This window comes from Ostrea edulis, chromosome 4 (assembly GCF_947568905.1).
Source record: "Ostrea edulis chromosome 4, xbOstEdul1.1, whole genome shotgun sequence".
Lineage (NCBI taxonomy): Eukaryota > Metazoa > Mollusca > Bivalvia > Ostreida > Ostreidae > Ostrea > Ostrea edulis.
Window position 1 is genome coordinate 37,889,672 of NC_079167.1, and position 18,364 is coordinate 37,908,035.

Here is an 18,364-nt window from a genome sequence, read left to right on the forward strand (position 1 = left end):
GGTCATTTGATTAAAAAAGTTAAGTAAGCCCAAATGAGAAAATTTGTCTTTTCCTTCTCAAAGGATGGGTGTCGAGTGTTGAAATCCATAAGTTAGCCTTCCTAAGATATATCTTGCTAATAAAATTTCTATCGTGCAACAAAAAGTGATTCTAATAAATTTTCGGTTTTATCATAATACGAGAATTTCTTTTAAAAAAACCAACCCCCAACCCCCCCAAAAAAAACCCCAAACAAAACCAAAAAAATATTGTTGACATTTTATTTCGTGGGAAAACTGCTCTATGTTCAATCTCGTGGTCTGACACAACAACGAAAATTAGTATTCGACGAAAAATGATGAAACCACAATATGAAGTGTATGAATATTTAATATTTGCATTACCATGTTCTTGCCTTTGATATCTCTGCACATCGTAATGATAACCATTGCAGTTGTAAACAGTCCGCGTATGAATACCGATAATTACATGTATAGTACGTATATTTTAACGACTGTGAATCCCAACAAAAATGAAAATAGAAAAAAAATATTTCGTTAATGTCTTCTGTGTAATTCTTCCTACTATACCGTACAATGGGGAAGTCTTCTCCCATGTCTAATTACCAGTATTCGTATCATGCAGTTTTCTAAAGTAAACTGGTCTTATATTAGACTATAAAATAGCGTTAAGCAAACCACTGACTATTAAATCATACCTTGAATATATCGAATTTAAAACGTATTTGAATATGTCGCAAACCTTCGCATCAGATACAGTGTATGGTGACTTGGAATGCACCTGTTTTGGGAGTAAGTTGAATTAAAAGCCATGGTGGCCATAGTGGAATTGTATCGCTTCACAAAATATAATTTCTGTGGGACCGCAAGGGTATATTTGTAGCAAGTATATAAAGTGATTAAGTATGTAATTAAGTTTAGAATTCAATTGTTTGAAAATCATAGACAACAACTGATGGCCGGGTGAGCTAATTTAAACATTTGAAGACACAGAATGTGTTAGACATTGTGTAATAAGATATTCCCGAAGCTGGTTGTGGATATATGAAGGCACTCCTAATGGGTTTTCTGGATATTGGTGCATACATAACAACTGATGTAGGAAAACACTTCACTTTCCGTTAATTAAATTTCTTAAAAATCGTTTCCATTTTTGAAAAATTGTCGAGAACAGATATTGAAATATTATTTCAAATAATTTTCATATTGATATTATTAACACGGAACGAACTCATGCAGCATCCAAGGATCTCTTTCTTCTATAAACAATTGGAACGGAACATTTCTCGACCCTTTCCGTCAAGTCGAGAGAAAACGACTTGACGGAAAAGACCGAGTGATATCCCAACTGCTTCTGTGTTTCTGTTACAAGGACCCCGCAAAGCGAGGCAATCCCATGCAATATGGCATACCGTAAGTTAGTAACTCTATAAGTACATGTACTATTAGAATCAGGAAAACAACAGATTTTGAAATTTCTACGACAGTGACCTTTACCTTTGATATTTAACCTTGAAAATTAGAGGGGCTCAAGATCTCGATGCAAGATAATACCCTTGCAAACGTGTATGAAATTACATGTAAATATATAATAGACAACGAAGACTAGTTTATAGGGAAATGACCTTTGACATTTTTCATTATTTCTTTAAAACCAATAAGGATCCAGATCTTTGTGCCATAATTCATTCCTGAAGGTTTGATAAACAATGAATAAGAAATGCAATTCGGGAACCCCTATCCGGGAAAAAATACCTCGATCGGGTTAAATTTTTATTCCGTATACACGTAAACTTTAAATTAAACATGTCTATAAGAAAAAGAAAGTAACACGTCCTTTTTGTTTTCGATGAAATTATAATGTCAAACACAGGTAAATTTATTCATCCTATTCCGCGGTCGAATGTCACCCCCCCCCCCCCCATATTCAACAATTTTTCACGGACGGCTTCCCTACAGGTGAGATGACTGAGATAAACCAACCGAACGCGTCTCAATGCTTTCATGAACCGTTAGGCTGACGGGTTACCAATAACGTGACAGAGTTTTAATATACATCACTGCAAAAAAAGTATTAAACGTACTAAATAACCTTGTAAACTGAAGGGGAAAAAAAACCCATCTCGAACATATCGCAAGTTCTTGGGCCTCTCCGGGAAGTTGTGGTTCATATTGAACATTAAGGGAAAAAAACAATATGCGGAAATCGGACCACAATATTGTCTATTACACCATACCGCAAAAAAGAATGTCATAAGAATTATTCATTTAGAAAGAGGATAAGCTATGCAATTACTCCTGGAAAATGTTGTTATCAAATCACATAGTAGTGTGGCGTACAATGCTGGATAGCCAAGATGAAATCAACAGTGATCGATCGCAGCCGATCCCAAAAATCGGTAGGTTAGAGTAACTCTGGTATACGAGAATGGGTCCTGCAATGTCAGGGGTTATGGCCCCAAAGCATAGATTACACATGTACATTGTATCTTATGAAAAAGCATTAAATCTTTTAAAAGCTTTCTACTGTTGAAGACTGGCTAGAGGACCGAGCTGTCTATACATATACATGTATGTGTGTGTTTGCGAGGTTGTATATTCATATATATTCAAGGATGATCTCGTAGTGGGCAAAAATGTTTCAAGGTCAAGAAAATAAAACTGTGTTTACTGCTTATAGATATTTATTTAATCGATACATGCACAATAATGAGAATGTGAACTCGTGGGTTATTTTTATAAGAAATCTTTTAGATTCCTGTGGTTTTTCTAATATTTGGACAGGAGAGTGCTCTGCAATGTTTAATATCAAATGGATTACTGCTGTTATTAAACAAAGACTAAACAACCAGTTTATACAGAAGTGGACACATGATATGATTAATTCGTCAAAGGGTCAAATCTATAAATCTTTTAAGCTAAACTTTGGCTTTGAGAAATACTTAAGCATTCTTTCGAAAAAAAAATTTGGAGACCTCTTGTTAAATTTAGAACAAACCACCATTTATCCAAAGAGGTAGGTAAGGTGGTATGCATAATGGAATTCCAGCAATTGATAGAAATTGCACGCTCTGTAATACTGGTAAATTAGCCGACGAATACCACTTTATCTTAGAATGTAAATCCCTATCCAATTTAACGAAATCATTTTTCGTTTCTAGATATTGTCAAGTATCAAATACACTGAAATTTTGAGAATTAATGGCAACATCGAAATTTAAAACATAAAAAAAACTATGTATACTTATTTCTAAAATTCAGGAGTTAGTCTGCTATTCTCCCTAACATGTATATTTATTAAATGTCCGAATTTCTTTGTATGCTTTACGCCACCAGCTCTATTTTGTGCTAATGAACATCTATATGCATGCATTATTTATATATTTATACCCTTGGAAATATTGTTTATATAATTACAAAATCAACGTACATGTAACTCATGCACCATTGCGACTGGTTTGAGCGAATAAATGAAATGAACGTGGTTGTGATGGGGAATTCAGCGGGAGAAGTTATCAGGGGTGTTGATATACATCACATACAGTCCAGGGAAACGATACGAGTTATTGGGAAACTCGTAATGAAGGGCTAATCTTTTTATGATTTTTGTTTCATTTTTCTGGACATACGAAGGATGCATATGCTGCGATAATCTATCACTTTAACGTACCACTTGTTGCGATAATCTATCACTTTAACGTACCACTTGTTGCGATAATCTATCACTTTAATGTACCATTCGTTGCGATAATCTATCACTTTAACGTACCACTTGTTGCGATAATCTATCACTTTAACGTACCACTTGTTGCTATTGAATTAAAAAGCTGTTTTATTCAAAGCATCAGTCCATTAAATATTATACTTTTGACACGAAGTGTTGTAGTTATTTGTCGTATTTTTCTTTTCGTTTTGTTTAAAGCATCGATATTTTTTTTACTACGAACCCCCTTGTATGTGCAATTTTCCGAGGCATTTAGCGGCAAAGTATGGTCACAAAGAAAAAAAACAAAACAAGAAAACTTCGTCAAAGTCGGCCGCAGCTTCTTGATAACCATAAAGACTATTTTACAAGCTTGAGAGAATTCCATTAAATGTAACAAATACTATGTAAAGCAAATCATTTAGGAACCTTCCCATCTTTAGATCGAGGCTTATATTTCTCCTGCAGTCAGTCCTTCACTGTAGTTCATTCTGGCAGATACATGTGATATTCCACAATCTAATTAAAATTAGACTTCTTAGATCCGCGCCGTATACTATTGTAGCGATTGTGAGCGTATTTTAGGATCTGATTTTAAGTAGCTTTCATCACCAAAGAATACAAAATAGTTTATCCGTAGGACATATATATTAATCACATAAATGAAATACCTAATTGTATTTTTGCTTTTTTTAAACAAACATATATACATAATAATAGATTTATTTATGCAGAGGGGACCTATTGTTTTGCATCTGTCGGTCGGTCGATCTATAGGTCGGTAGATCAAGTCTTTGTACTCTCAATATCTTAAGAACTCTTTACTTGACAGACATCAAACATGGTACTTTAATGAGTAGATGCCCCTATTGATTTTGAGGTCATGTGGGTCAATCCACTTTGGACAAACAAGATATTCGCTCAATATCTTGAGAACCCTTTTGTTGATAGACAACAAACTCGGTATTCTTGAACACCATAAGGTGAAGATCACGAATAGTGATCAATCTCATAACTCCTAGAAGGAATACAAAACAAAGAGTTGAGCAAACACGAACCCCTGGACTTACCAAAGGTGAGATCAGGTGCCTGGGAAGAGTATACGTGTCCTGTCGACCGGTCACACCCGCCACGAGCTCCATGTCTTGATGAGGTAAACGGAGTAATCCGTAGTCAAAATCAGTGTGCTGAGAACGGCCTAACAATCGGTATGAAACATATATCTATACCTATATATATAGTCTACTCCGGATATAATGAAATTCAGGGGACCGACCTGAATTGTTCATTATATCCAAAGTTCAATACAACCAATGCTGACATACACAAATATTGCTACTGGGAGATTTAGTTAACTTCAATATAACAGATAGTTCAATATAACGGACTTCAATAATAGTGGAGTGGAATATATATATATATATATATATATATATATATATATATATATAAGCACTGAAAAGGCCACGACACTGTTGGTTATTTAAAACTCAAATTTTCGACGCAACCCGCGTCATTATCAAGAGACATAAATTACATAAACAAATAACACACAAAAAACGACAAGTATCGATAAACTACATTGGTGAGAAGAGTGATACACTATTGTACTGAGTGATAAAAATGGTGGTGGTTACGTTGTAAAGCGTGTTTACTGACTATGGTTTAGAGAGTTTGTACCATGGTCGGGACGGGATGAAAATAAAATTATTCTTGAAAAATTACAGAAATCAGAAAAATTACGAGGGAAATCTTACAAAACAATGTGATTATGGAATAAAATGGTGGGAAGATAATGATATGGAGTGATTAAGTTCAAAACAATATAAGGTAGTCCGTACCATTGATGATTCGGATATGGTGAACAGCGAAAAATAATGATTGCCAGAAGAACACGATTAAACAACAAACAAAGTCAATCAAAGGACACTGATCTAGCATTAAAATCAACAATCGAATAGGTGAATGGGAGAGAAGTCTAAGGAAAAAGATTCAATAATATTTTTATTTTTCAAGGTAATATATTTTTCAAGGTCAGACAAATTGAAGCCGCATTCTAGAAATTCTGATATCCCAACATAAAGAGCTATGCGAATCCGAATCTATGTCGATCTAGAACAATGCTCCACCATAGCCCAGAGGTCCCAAGATGATACACCAACAAAACACCAGTCTTCAAGGTCAATACACCCTTTCCCCCACCACCATCCCCCCCTTTTTCACTTCAAAATTTTAAAAACGAGAGGGAGAGAGAAAGAGCTATAAAACCCCACAACTGCAACGACCTCCCACGATGCCCCAACACAACCAGGAAGCACCGAAGGCCAAACAACAACCGCAACCCCGGGAACCCCCGCCACGGCCAAACAAGGAACCCAAGGCCAAATAAAGGAACCCAAGGTCAGAGCCCCGAAACCGGGGAGACGAATTGCATCCATATCAATCAAACAAAACAAGATACACCATCGGGTGAATCCCGGCGATCAGGCCATGGAAACCGACCCTAACTAAGGATTTATCCTGGACTCACGCGCGTGAAATCATTCATTCCACCTGGACGGAATGACCTCAAACGGTGCATCCAGAATTTCTCCGTGCTCTTTCTCTCTGCATCGGTCCACAATGGGCCATGATCAATAACAACCACTTGCATGTCTTGCCAAATGTGACCTTCTTTGTTGAAATGTTCCCCTACGGGTTCGGTCACGCGTTTGGTTTTGATGGTTGATCGGTGGTTGTTAGTCCTAAGTCTGATGTTTGCAGCCTCCCCAACACACTGTCGTCCACATTGTTTACAATTGATGAGGTATATGCAGTTGTTGGTTTTACAGGAGATTTGACCCAATATTTTATACGTTTTGCCTGTAGTGAAGCTTTGGAACGTTTCTGAATTATGGCCAAATTTGCAAAGCAAACACCGCCTGTCAGAGCAAGTTGAAAAGCCTCCACTAGGTAGGGGGTTGTCTAATCCGGCCCTTACCACCAAATCCTTGATATTCCTGGGTCGTCTGAAGGACACCATTGGTGGCTCACCAAACTCTCTTGCCAATCTAGGATTATCCAAGAGTTTCGGGAAGTTATCCCTTAGGATTCTGTTTAGGTCCTTCAATGCAGGGTGGTAAGTGGTGACTAGAGGTACTCTACAGCATTTCGTTTTCTCCCTGTACTGCAACAGTGAAGACCTATCGATTGTTTTAACCTCATCAATGGCATTAGTGACAGACAGCGGCCTGCAACCTCGTTTGCACAAATGAGACCCCATTTGTTGACCCTGTCGTTCATAGGATTCCCCACCAGAACAAACCCTTCTGGCACGAACCGCTAGGCCCCTCGGCAAACCCTTGAAAATGCGATGTGGGCGACAGCTGGATGGCATTAGATATAAATGGGCGTCGGTCGGTTTGGTATGGAGATCAAATTCAATTTCACCATTAGAATAGGTCCTCAGTTCCCCTTGCTTGTTGTAAGAGGCGACTAAAAGGGTCGGTCCTTCGAACGAGACCAAAAATAAAAACAAAAAACCTGAGGCCCCGTGTCACAGCAGGTGTGGCACGATAAAGATCCCTCCCTGCTCAAAGGCCGTAAGTGCCGAGCATTGGCCTAAATTTTGCAGCCCTTCACCGGCAATGGTGACGTCTCCATATTAGTGAAAAATCCTCGACACCAACACACAATCCAAAATCCGAAATTTCTTGCAATTATAATAATTTATTTTCATAATGGTTCAAATAATAACAAAAAATGTTTTGATTTTACGAATCAAGGTAACAAACTTTACACGCATCACCAAAAAGTGCATTTTTAGCGTCTAGAAATGGTTTTTACAAGAAAAAGTGTAGACGCGACCGGCAACACAGCGATTGGGTATAGTCGACATCAATTTCATTTGACTAGATAAACATTTCAAGTGTCCATATCAAATACAAGATGTGTAGGGAAATTGGTTTCATGTTGTATTTTTTACCAAAAAATTCATAATTTAGTACCACCCGGTAAATAAAAAAAAAAATACATGACGTAGGGCTACCCACTTTTCATGCCAATGTCATCATAACATAGAATTGCAAGATTATGTGGCAGCGAGTTGTAACACTATTGTTTTAGAAAATGATACTGAAATACATACATGTCACAACAAGAAACATGTTGGTGCAAGCGACTAAGAACGACCACAAATAATTTGTTTCATTTCACTGACCGTATGGAAAGTTAATTTTGCATGAACACAAGTATCAATGTTACAGATTAATTTCCTCATATATTGCCAGGTAAAAATATATTCCCCATTGTGGTTTCATTTAATGCACAAAATCATAACAATGACCAACCGCAACTCCTTATCACATGAAAACCACGTGTATACGGAGGACTGTGTAACAACATAAATTAACAAGCATTGAATTTCTGTTATTTTGACGGTACACCATGTTCTAATCGTTGTACGATCGCGTGTTCGTCATTATGGTGGGTTGTACGATCGCTTATTACGTCGTTGCTGATCGCATAAATTCTCGAGAGATGTACGAATCAAATCGTTATTTGAAAGATGTGGGGGATGATATATACCGTAGAAATAGAACAATTGCTTTATGATGACAATGCAAATTGACTTATGCATTTGAAATACTCTTTTTCATAAATTAAAGCATGAAATTTCACTTTAATATTAGTCGCATGCTACGTTTCGGTGGAAAATTCAAATAAAACAGGAAACAGATTAGTTCTGCGTAAAATGTAAAGGCAAAAACATATTGAGAGAACAATTATCAGTTGTTTCGTAATCGCGAGATTCATGAGAAAAATAAGAAATTGCAAATCATTTCTCACCTCCTGTCCAAGGTATACAGAGGAAAACAAACCGCGTTGCTGATCTCGTACGGTGGTATATTTAGGACATGCAAATATTTTTTCCTTCTGTTTTCCAACATAAGAAGGAAAAAAATATTTGAATGTCCTAAACATACCACCGTAATCTCGAGTATACAAGGGGTATTTATTTATTCAAAGAACGTCCCGTGGAAATCCTGGTGAGAATAGGTCCACGTTACCCCTTACTTGTCGTAAGAGTCGACTAAATGGGGCGGTCCTACGGAGAAGACCGTAAAAATCAAGGCCCCGTGTCACAGCAGGTGTGGCACGATAAAGATCCCTTCCTGATCAAAGGCCTTTACCGCCGAGCGTACGCCTTAATTTTGCAGCCCTTCACTATAGTGACGTCTCCAAATGAATGAAAAACTCTCGAGAGAGACGTTAAACAATACAATCAACCAATTCAAAGAACTAAAAGTAAGAAAAAAGAAAGTAGACAAAACTGATCATTTTTCCTGCCTTAGAAGAATGATTGAATCACACAGCAAACCAGTTTGGTTTCAGAACACAGGTGCTTGTGGGCACAGGACTTCCCCCTCCTTGTATCTCTTAAATGTTCATCGCCGTGGGTATTTAGCTTGTATTTTTTCCACAAAATATCTAACTTAAGATCTATTGATTTACCTCACTTGAGCTGAAAAAACATTCACGTTATTGACCCTGGGGTTACCGTGGATGAAATTGAATATACACTGTATTGCATGTATACAGGAAATAAAATCCTTATTTCCAGAACAGCAAGATCATGTTAGTCATATTGGTAGTGCCGCATTCTCATGTTGTGTAAATTCAAGTTCGGTTATGTCGTGATCCTTTGGGGCTAGGTTAGGGCACAATATGGGGTTAAAAAAAATTAATGGAGTAAACATTGAAAAAAAAAAAACCCAAACTTTAAAAATCACAACTGAACAATAGCAGGGCGATCTTCGCTTGACTAGGTGAGCGATGTGGCCCATGAAATAAAGAAATCTTACACACAAGCCGTTTTTATGAATGTCATATCTGCAGGGGTCATAATAGATGGACCTTATGATCATGAAAAAAAATACAGGGTGGGGTAGAAGTCCTGTCCACAAGCACCTGTGATACAGAACAAAAGTGGTAAATATTTTATCACTATTGCTGAAAAACGTAACGTATATGAATATTGAAAGCTCAGAAGAAGCACGTGGTTCCTAACAAGACCTGTGTAAACCACCCTTGTACTTTCGTAACTTGACACAGACCTAAGTGAAAAGTTTTTCTGATTAAAATTTGTCTATCATTTGTGTTTTAGTGGCAAATTTTATAGATATCTTCCAGCATCTTCCTATTAACAGAAAGTTGACACATTGATCCGGGCGACAATTGATGGAAACATCAATGTTTTCTTGTAGTGGTTGGAGCCTACGACCGACATTATGACAATGACCATAGGTGTTGATGGACAGGACTTCCCTCCTTGTATTTTTTAAAACGTTTAATGCCTTGGGTATTTAGTTTATAATTTTCACAAAATATTTACTTGTGACTTAGGATTGTTTTTCTTCCAATGAATTAAACAAATCCCACTTAAAAACTGTTTTTGTAAATGTCGTATCACTCATCGGTGATATGGCATCAATATAAACAATTTCTGTGTGATAATATGACATTTATGGAAACGGCTCCTACAGTGTGTGATTGGTTTATTTACTGAAATATAAACACTCTTTAAGAAGTTACTAGTAAATATTTTGTGAAAAAATATACGCTAAATAATACCCAAGGCATTGAACAAGAAAAAATATATAGGGAGAATCCTGTCCACATGCACCTATGCCAAGGACGGGTGAAATCAAACATTGAATTCTGGATATTAACTTTTGAATATTTAATGAGCAAGTTAAGTGGATTGTTAGTTTTGATGTTTTCCGCCACACTCAACAATTTTTTGGGTGGAAGAGAGAACCCAGATACAATGTACCTGGGAAGAGACCACCGACCTTTCGAAAGTAAACTGGGAAACTTTCTCACTTACCGGCGCGAGCGGGATTCGAACCCGCGCCGACCAGAGGTGAGAGGCAGTGTGATTTTGAGCGCGATGCTCTAACCACTCAGCCACGGAGGTGGTTAGTAACAGCTGCTGCAGATAACGTGTATATAGGAATCGTCATGTCTGTCTCCCTGTCTGTCTGTTAGTACTCCATCTCTAGGCTTTGTACAGGAGAAAGTTATGAAGATGATACATACATGTAACACGGCTGGAAAGTGCTGAACGACCCCTAATCAATGTGATGTAACAAAAGTCAAGGTTACTGTTAAAAAGTAAGTTAGAATCACGTGTCTAGGCCACCATTTTGTAATGGAAACCATTAGAAACTCAGACTTGACAAAAAAGGTTGTTTATGAAAAGACAATATGCCATCACCTTAATTCAAGAACAATTTACCTAAGAAATGAATTTCAGTTTTGAAAATACATAAGGGTATGAAATGTGACGCTTCAAGTCGGAATAATTCTTGAAGTGCGTTAGCAGCAAACAATATCTTACTATATCCAGTTTGACCCTTGGCCTTAGACCATGTGACCTCAAAATCAATAGAGGTCATCTGCTTCTTCGGAGGGACCAGTGTACCAAATTTGATGTCCATCAAGCAAAGGGTTGGTTCTCAAGATATTTATCGGACAATATTTTCTTATGTCTAGAGTGGATTGCCCTTTGCCTTTGTGATATCCAAGTCAACAGAGACCACCAACTCTCTAGGGGCAACCACTGTACTAAGTTTGGTAACTATTAAGCATAGGATTCTTTAGATATTGATTGGACAGGACTTGGTCTACAGACCGACAGTCAGGAGCAAGCCAAGATGTCCCCTCTTTCTGACAGAAAGCTATATTATTCTGTTCAAGCATAACTCTCTAATCCAAAGACCTTAGCAACTCATACTTGACACTAAGATTTCCCATGACCAAACATTAAATGTGGAACGTCGTAGCTACCTTCTGATGTTCTTAAGTGATGTGTATATATCATTAATTGAACAGTCAGGTGTAAATGCATACAAACATAAGATTCCTTGCATTTGGTGATATTCACATACCCATTACCATTCCTGATGCCAACTAGACAACAAGAGTATTATAGTTTATATGTTTATTAAAGACTAATCAAAAGGGTACAACGTATGTTCCGAACTGTGATGGACATTAGGGAATTGGCATTGAAACGGCCGCATTGTGGGATATACAATAAAAAACTGGGTCCAGAAGGGATAGCTGGTATACCGACTAATAAGTACCGGGCAAAACCAGTGGCCCTGCGTTGGGCGCAGGTGCCAAGGATCCCAAATTTAGGTACTAGACATTTGGGTCCGAGATGGTTGAAAGCACATCTGTATACCCTGTTTCCCGGTGATTGCTTCTGGTCAGTAGTACTTCTCTACCAAAGTACTCCAGTACTAAGTCTCCCCTCCTGTTATGAGAGGTGGAGAGGGCCCCAAGCCTGCAGGCTTTGCTATGACCCCAATCGAAAACTTTGCCTTACATGGCATACATTTGTAGACAACCTGTCTACCCAACATTTTTTACTTGATAACATTGCTCTACATGGCATACATTTGTAGACAACCTGTCTACCCAACATTGCGCCCACCACTGTGCATGATGGCTGGGCAGGGAAACAACGAGCCAGATATGCCCACAACCCTCCCATCCATCCCTACGGACCCGCCACATACATCGATATGATGTTCCTCCATTACTCAGGGGATACCTTCCCCCTGGATAAGGGACAACAAACCCTTTGTTAGATGATTATAAAGATGTGTTGCAAAGCTCAGCTACGGGAGTACCAACAAATTTGTAGTATATATATATTGAATTATATATAGGAGAGAGGAGAAACTCTCTTCGGCTGTACCAGGAACTCCTGCATTACTAGTCAGGTGCTCTAACCACCGAGCTATCCAGGCCGACATTCACGGTCCGTATAGCCCTAATTACTACATTCCTCCCTCCTTAAACAGTCTTCGCCCTCGAAGACACATAACCCAGATTCTGACCCCTGACAGGACCTGCGACTGCAAGACCAGGGGTAGTCAACAGCACCAAATGTAGTAAATATATAAATGTATTAGTATATATAGGAGAGAGGAGAAACTCTTTGTCTGGACCGGGAATCGAACCAAGGGCCCCCTGCACTACCAGACAGGTGCTCTAACCACTGAGCTATCCAGGTCGATATCCACGGTCCGTATAGCCCTAATTACTACATTCCTCCTGCCTTAAACAGTCTTCGCCCTCGAAGACACATAACCCAGATTCTGTGGCCCCTGACAGGACCTTCACCTGCAAGACCAGGGGTGGTCAACGGTACCAAATGTAGTAGATATATATATATATATATATATATATAGATGTATAGTATACTAGCATCGTAAAGTGCGCTCTAAATATACAAGTTCCTGGGAGGCATAGAGTTGGTCGGCCAATGCTATCTTGGAGAGAGCTGACGGAGAGAGATCGTAGAGAATGGAAGCTCTCTACTGCCGACCCTCATGACCGGAAAGAATGGAGATCTGAGGTGAGATCCGCCATGCGTGCAGCTAGCCAGATACCTGGAAGGGGGCCCACTACCCGTGATACTGCACGGAAATAAAAAGGAACCGACAACAAACAACATATAGCAGGGTACGAAATTTACCTTTCCAAGCACCAGGCCGCACAGATTGGTCACGAATGATGTTCACTAGTACGCAAAACATTTCACTAGTCCGTCCAGTATATGATATTGTAGGATCTGAATTTTTTATAGTAATTAATGCAACAAACACGTCACAGTTGCCAGCAATTCAGTTTCTGACACCTGCAGAAGAGAAAGACCACCATACTTTATTTTATTTTTATTTTTTTTTGCAAAAACATATAGTACCTAAGTGGGTTTGTGATCGACGTTCCCGTTGTTTTCGTGCTCAGAGTTGGAGTCAGAGGAGTTTGAAATTTTATCAATTAAATTCACTCGATTGACCAAGCCATGGGCTAAAAGTGTTACAAAATCCTGTGTTGAGTCGTGTGTGACGAGAACATATGCGCACAAACGTGCATGTTCTTAGACCATACTATTTGCCGTCCTTGCACCTCGAACCCGTTCTCGTGATGCGTATTCGGCGTTCGAATCCACAGGAATTTGTGCTCGTTCAAAGAACGGCAGTCCCGAAGGCACATCATGTGTTTGGAAGATCAGGAAGACATAGTCAGCAAACACTTAACCAGCAAGTAATCGACCACAATTTAAGTTAACACATCTAAGAGACTCAGACAAATCTTGCCAAAATCTTAACCAATTTAAGATTGATTTCCGGATTTGCACTAGTACAGACTAGTGCTATAGAGAATTTTTTTTTTTGTCGCGGACATGAGGTAATCTCGAACCCAGTATAGGAGAGATTGTTTTGTTTTTGTTTGGACCGGGAAACGAACCCGGAACCCCTGCATTACCAGTCAGGTGCTCTCACCACTGAGCTATCCAGGCCGATATCCACGGTCCGTATAGCCCGGATTACACAAGTCTAAACAAGCAAGATTGGCAACAGATGTGTTGCAAGAGGAATTACACCCCACCTAATATGGACAAACTTTAAGATATATATTAGTGTTGATTCTGGGCCTGTGTGGGTAGGTAATTGTCGTGAGGGACAGAATTATCCAGGGTTTATGATTCCCCAGATGAGTGTGGATCCGAGACTGTTCATATAGTAAACCACCCGTTCCCAGATCGGTAGACTGCCATTCTAAATCCCTCCAGTATTTCAAGAGTTCATGGACCCTTGTTTTGTACATTTCTAACCTAATGCTAGAAATTACAGGCAGACGTTCATTCGTCAATAGACAACATGTGCGAGGATTCGCTTCACTAGACACATGGTGTCAACGCGTATAGAAAACACCCCACCCCCCAACCAGGAGCCCCCAAGGGGCAGCAGAAAAGTACATATACCTGTTACAAGCAAGGAAAGAAGGGATCACCAACACACAAACACAGTGTGGAATTGTTAGAGTACATGGCTCTTTTTGTTATGATGAATTTAGTAAAAAAAAAAAAACAACTGTATATGAATCTGACCGAGCGTGTCCACGGGATCCTAGATTTCCCACGCAGATTTTAAAAGGATAGACCGATGAATACATATACCCTCCCAGATTTTACGTGGCACGTGGGCGCCAATTGGGTTGAAAAAACTCGGGGTTTGAATTAGAATTATGAAATGGAGAGCCCTGATTTCGGCACTACTTGTACGTGTTGTATGTGGGAATATTTTGATTTTATATTGTGGCACGTGGGCGCCAATTGGGGTATGTGGGAATATTTTGTAGACTGGAGCTGGAGGTAGCAAAATATGGTTTCTGACTCACCCAATAGAGTGCCTGTTTCCTCGTCGATGCATTCCCAAAGTGGTGGGTCGATAGGGTCAGCCACTGTTGCTGTGGCATTTGACGTTGATGTGTTGGAGCGGTTGTTCGTTCCGTATCTCGTGGCGCGTCGTCTCCCCCGTGCTTGAGCTGGGAAGATGAAGTTCTCAAATCACTCCCTTCCGCTTCTCCTATTGTGAGGCCTCCTCGACAGTGGCGAATTACACCCCGTCAGTAGTACTTCTCATGATGTCGATGGAAAATTCTCCTATTGTGAGGCATGATCATGATGTCGATGGAAAATTCTTAAAGAGCATCTGCTATGTTTCAGTGCTAATCTGACCTTCTGCGTGTAAAGCAGACGTGATAACCACTACACCACAGAACCGAGTAGTACTTCTCATGATGTCGATGGAAAATTCTCCTATTGTGAGGCATGATGATGATGTCCATGGAAAATTCTTAGAGAGCATCTGCTATGTTTCAGTGCTAATCTGCTCGTGTCTGGGACGGAAAAGGAAGTGCTATCTGCACATTAACTCGTACTATGATGTCTTTGGTTTTGATTAATTCGTTCGATTTTTAGATCGGCCAACATTGGAAAACAGTTCTTCCGTCAATTAAATGAGATTAATCTGGCATGAAGGCAAATTAATCTGTATTATGTGATGTTCTTCTCTCATTATGTCATGTACATTTATCATTATGTCGTGTGCATTTATCATTATGTCATGTACATTTATCATTATGTCGTGTACATTTATCATTATGTCATGTGCTTCTCTCATTATGTCATGTGCATTTATCATTATGTCATGTGTATTCATCATTATGTCGTGTACATTTATCATTATGTCGTGTACATTTATCATTATGTTGTAAACATTTATCATTATGTCGTGTACATTTATCATTATGTCGTGTACATTTATTATTATGTCATGTGCATTTATCATTATGTTGTGTACATTTATCATTATGTTGTGTGCATTTATCATTATGTCATGTACATTTATCATTATGTCGTGTGCATTTATCATTATGTCATGTACATTTATCATTATGTCGTGTACATTTATCATTATGTCATGTGCTTCTCTCATTATGTCATGTGCATTTATCATTATGTCATGTGTATTCATCATTATGTCGTGTACATTTATCATTATGTCGTGTACATTTATCATTATGTTGTAAACATTTATCATTATGTCGTGTACATTTATCATTATGTCGTGTACATTTATTATTATGTCATGTGCATTTATCATTATGTTGTGTACATTTATCATTATGTTGTGTGCATTTATCATTATGTCATGTACATTTATCATTATGTCATGTGCATTCATCATTATGTCATGTGCATTTATCATTATGTCCTGTACATTTATCATTATGTTGTGTGCATTTATCATTATGTCATGTACATTTATCATTATGTTGTGTGCATTTATCATTATGTCATGTACATTTATCATTATGTCATGTGCATCTATCATTATGTCATGTGCATTTATCATTATGTCATGTACATTTATCATTATGCCGTGTACATTTATCATTATGTTGTGTACATTTATCATTATGTCGTGTACATTTATCATTATGTCATGTGCATTCATCATTATGTCATGTGCTTCTCTCATTATGTCGTGTACATTTATCATTATGTCATAAACATTTATCATTATGTCATGTACATGTATCATTATGTCATGTACATGTATCATTATGTCGTGTACATTTATCATTATGTCGTGTGCATTTATAATTATGTCGTAAACATTTATCATTATGTCGTGTACATTTATCATTATGTCGTGTGCATTTATCATTATGTCATGTGCATTTATCATTATGTCGTGTACATTTATCATTATACCATGTGCATTTATCATTATGTCATGTGCATTTATCATTATGTCGTGTACATTTATCATTATCTCGTGTACATTTATCATTATGTCGTGTACATTTATCATTATGTCGTGTACATTTATCATTATGTCGTGTGCATTTATCATTATGTCATGTGCATTCATCATTATGTCATGTGCATTTATCATTATGTCGTGTGCATTTATCATTATGTTGTGTGCATTTATCATTATGTCGTGTACATTTATCATTATGTCGTGTACATTTATCATTATGTCCTGTACATTTATCATTATGTTGTGTGCATTTATCATTATGTCATGTACATTTATCATTATGCCATGTGCATTCATCATTATGTCATGTGCATTTATCATTATGTCCTGTACATTTATCATTATGTTGTGTGCATTTATCATTATGTCATGTACATTTATCATTATGTTGTGTGCATTTATCATTATGTCATGTACATTTATCATTATGTCATGTGCATCTATCATTATGTCATGTGCATTTATCATTATGTCATGTACATTTATCATTATGCCGTGTACATTTATCATTATGGCGTGTACATTTATCATTATGTTGTGTGCATTTATCATTCTGTCGTGTACATTTATCATTATGTCATGTACATTTATCATTATGTCATGTGCATTTATCATTATGTCATGTACATTTATCATTATGTCATGTACATTTATCATTATGTCGTGTACATTTATCATTCTGTCATGTACATTTATCATTATGTCCTGTGCATTTATCATTATGTCGTACAAACATCATTAAGTTATGAGCAAAGATCATTATGTGGTGTGCTAACTTTGTTACGGAGATGATCAAAGTCACGTGACGTGATAACTGTAAGGTCCAAAGATGGCAGATGGGATGATAGAACCAGCATAGACGTAATGAAAGGGACTGCCGATTTGTGACGTCATCATAATATTTCTATTGAAAGTATATCTCTGCGATTTCGGCGCCCTCCCCGGGATGTATGGAAGTCAATATGTAGGGAGAACGATTATTTGGCAATTCTTAAAAACAAAAGAAGGCGCAGGGATTTAGCTATGGTAGCCTTTCAAACAAATTTATACACTGTCGGACTTGGGATGTCGAGTTTAAATTGCCTTATCTAGCTAAATAGTTCGTACAATTGGAATTGAAATGTATTTCGAATCTTTTTTCATATCATTTTAGATTGCAGCTGATTTATGATAAATTTTTAAAATGCTGAACTGGCTTTGAGAGTTTCCAGACAGATAAAGTTAGAAAGAGCAAATATTGCTGTTGTTAACCTTAAGTCTTGGCGGCCAGAGATTCGAAATGCACCCCGATTTCATGTGTACGAACTATTTAGCTAGATGAGGCAATAAAACTCGACATCCCAAGTCCGACAGTGTATAAACTTTGAAAGGCTAGCATGGCTAAATTTTTGCACTTATTTTTCTTTAGGAATTGCCAAATAACAGCGTTTTCTCTACTCATCATTGACAACGGAAGTTGTTTCATATGCATCTCGGGGAGGGCGTT

At 37.9% G+C, this 18,364-nt stretch overlaps 2 non-coding genes across 2 annotated transcripts; both read right to left on the reverse strand.

Annotated features, from left to right (window-relative positions):
* Window positions 1–12,696: 12,696 nt before the first annotated feature.
* On the reverse strand, window positions 12,697–12,770 carry Trnat-ggu (transfer RNA threonine (anticodon GGU)). Its single transcript has one exon. It is a non-coding gene; the product is annotated as a tRNA-Thr (tRNA).
* Window positions 12,771–13,990: 1,220 nt separating this feature from the next.
* On the reverse strand, window positions 13,991–14,063 carry Trnat-ggu (transfer RNA threonine (anticodon GGU)). Its single transcript has one exon. It is a non-coding gene; the product is annotated as a tRNA-Thr (tRNA).
* Between the last annotated feature and the right edge of the window lie 4,301 nt (window positions 14,064–18,364).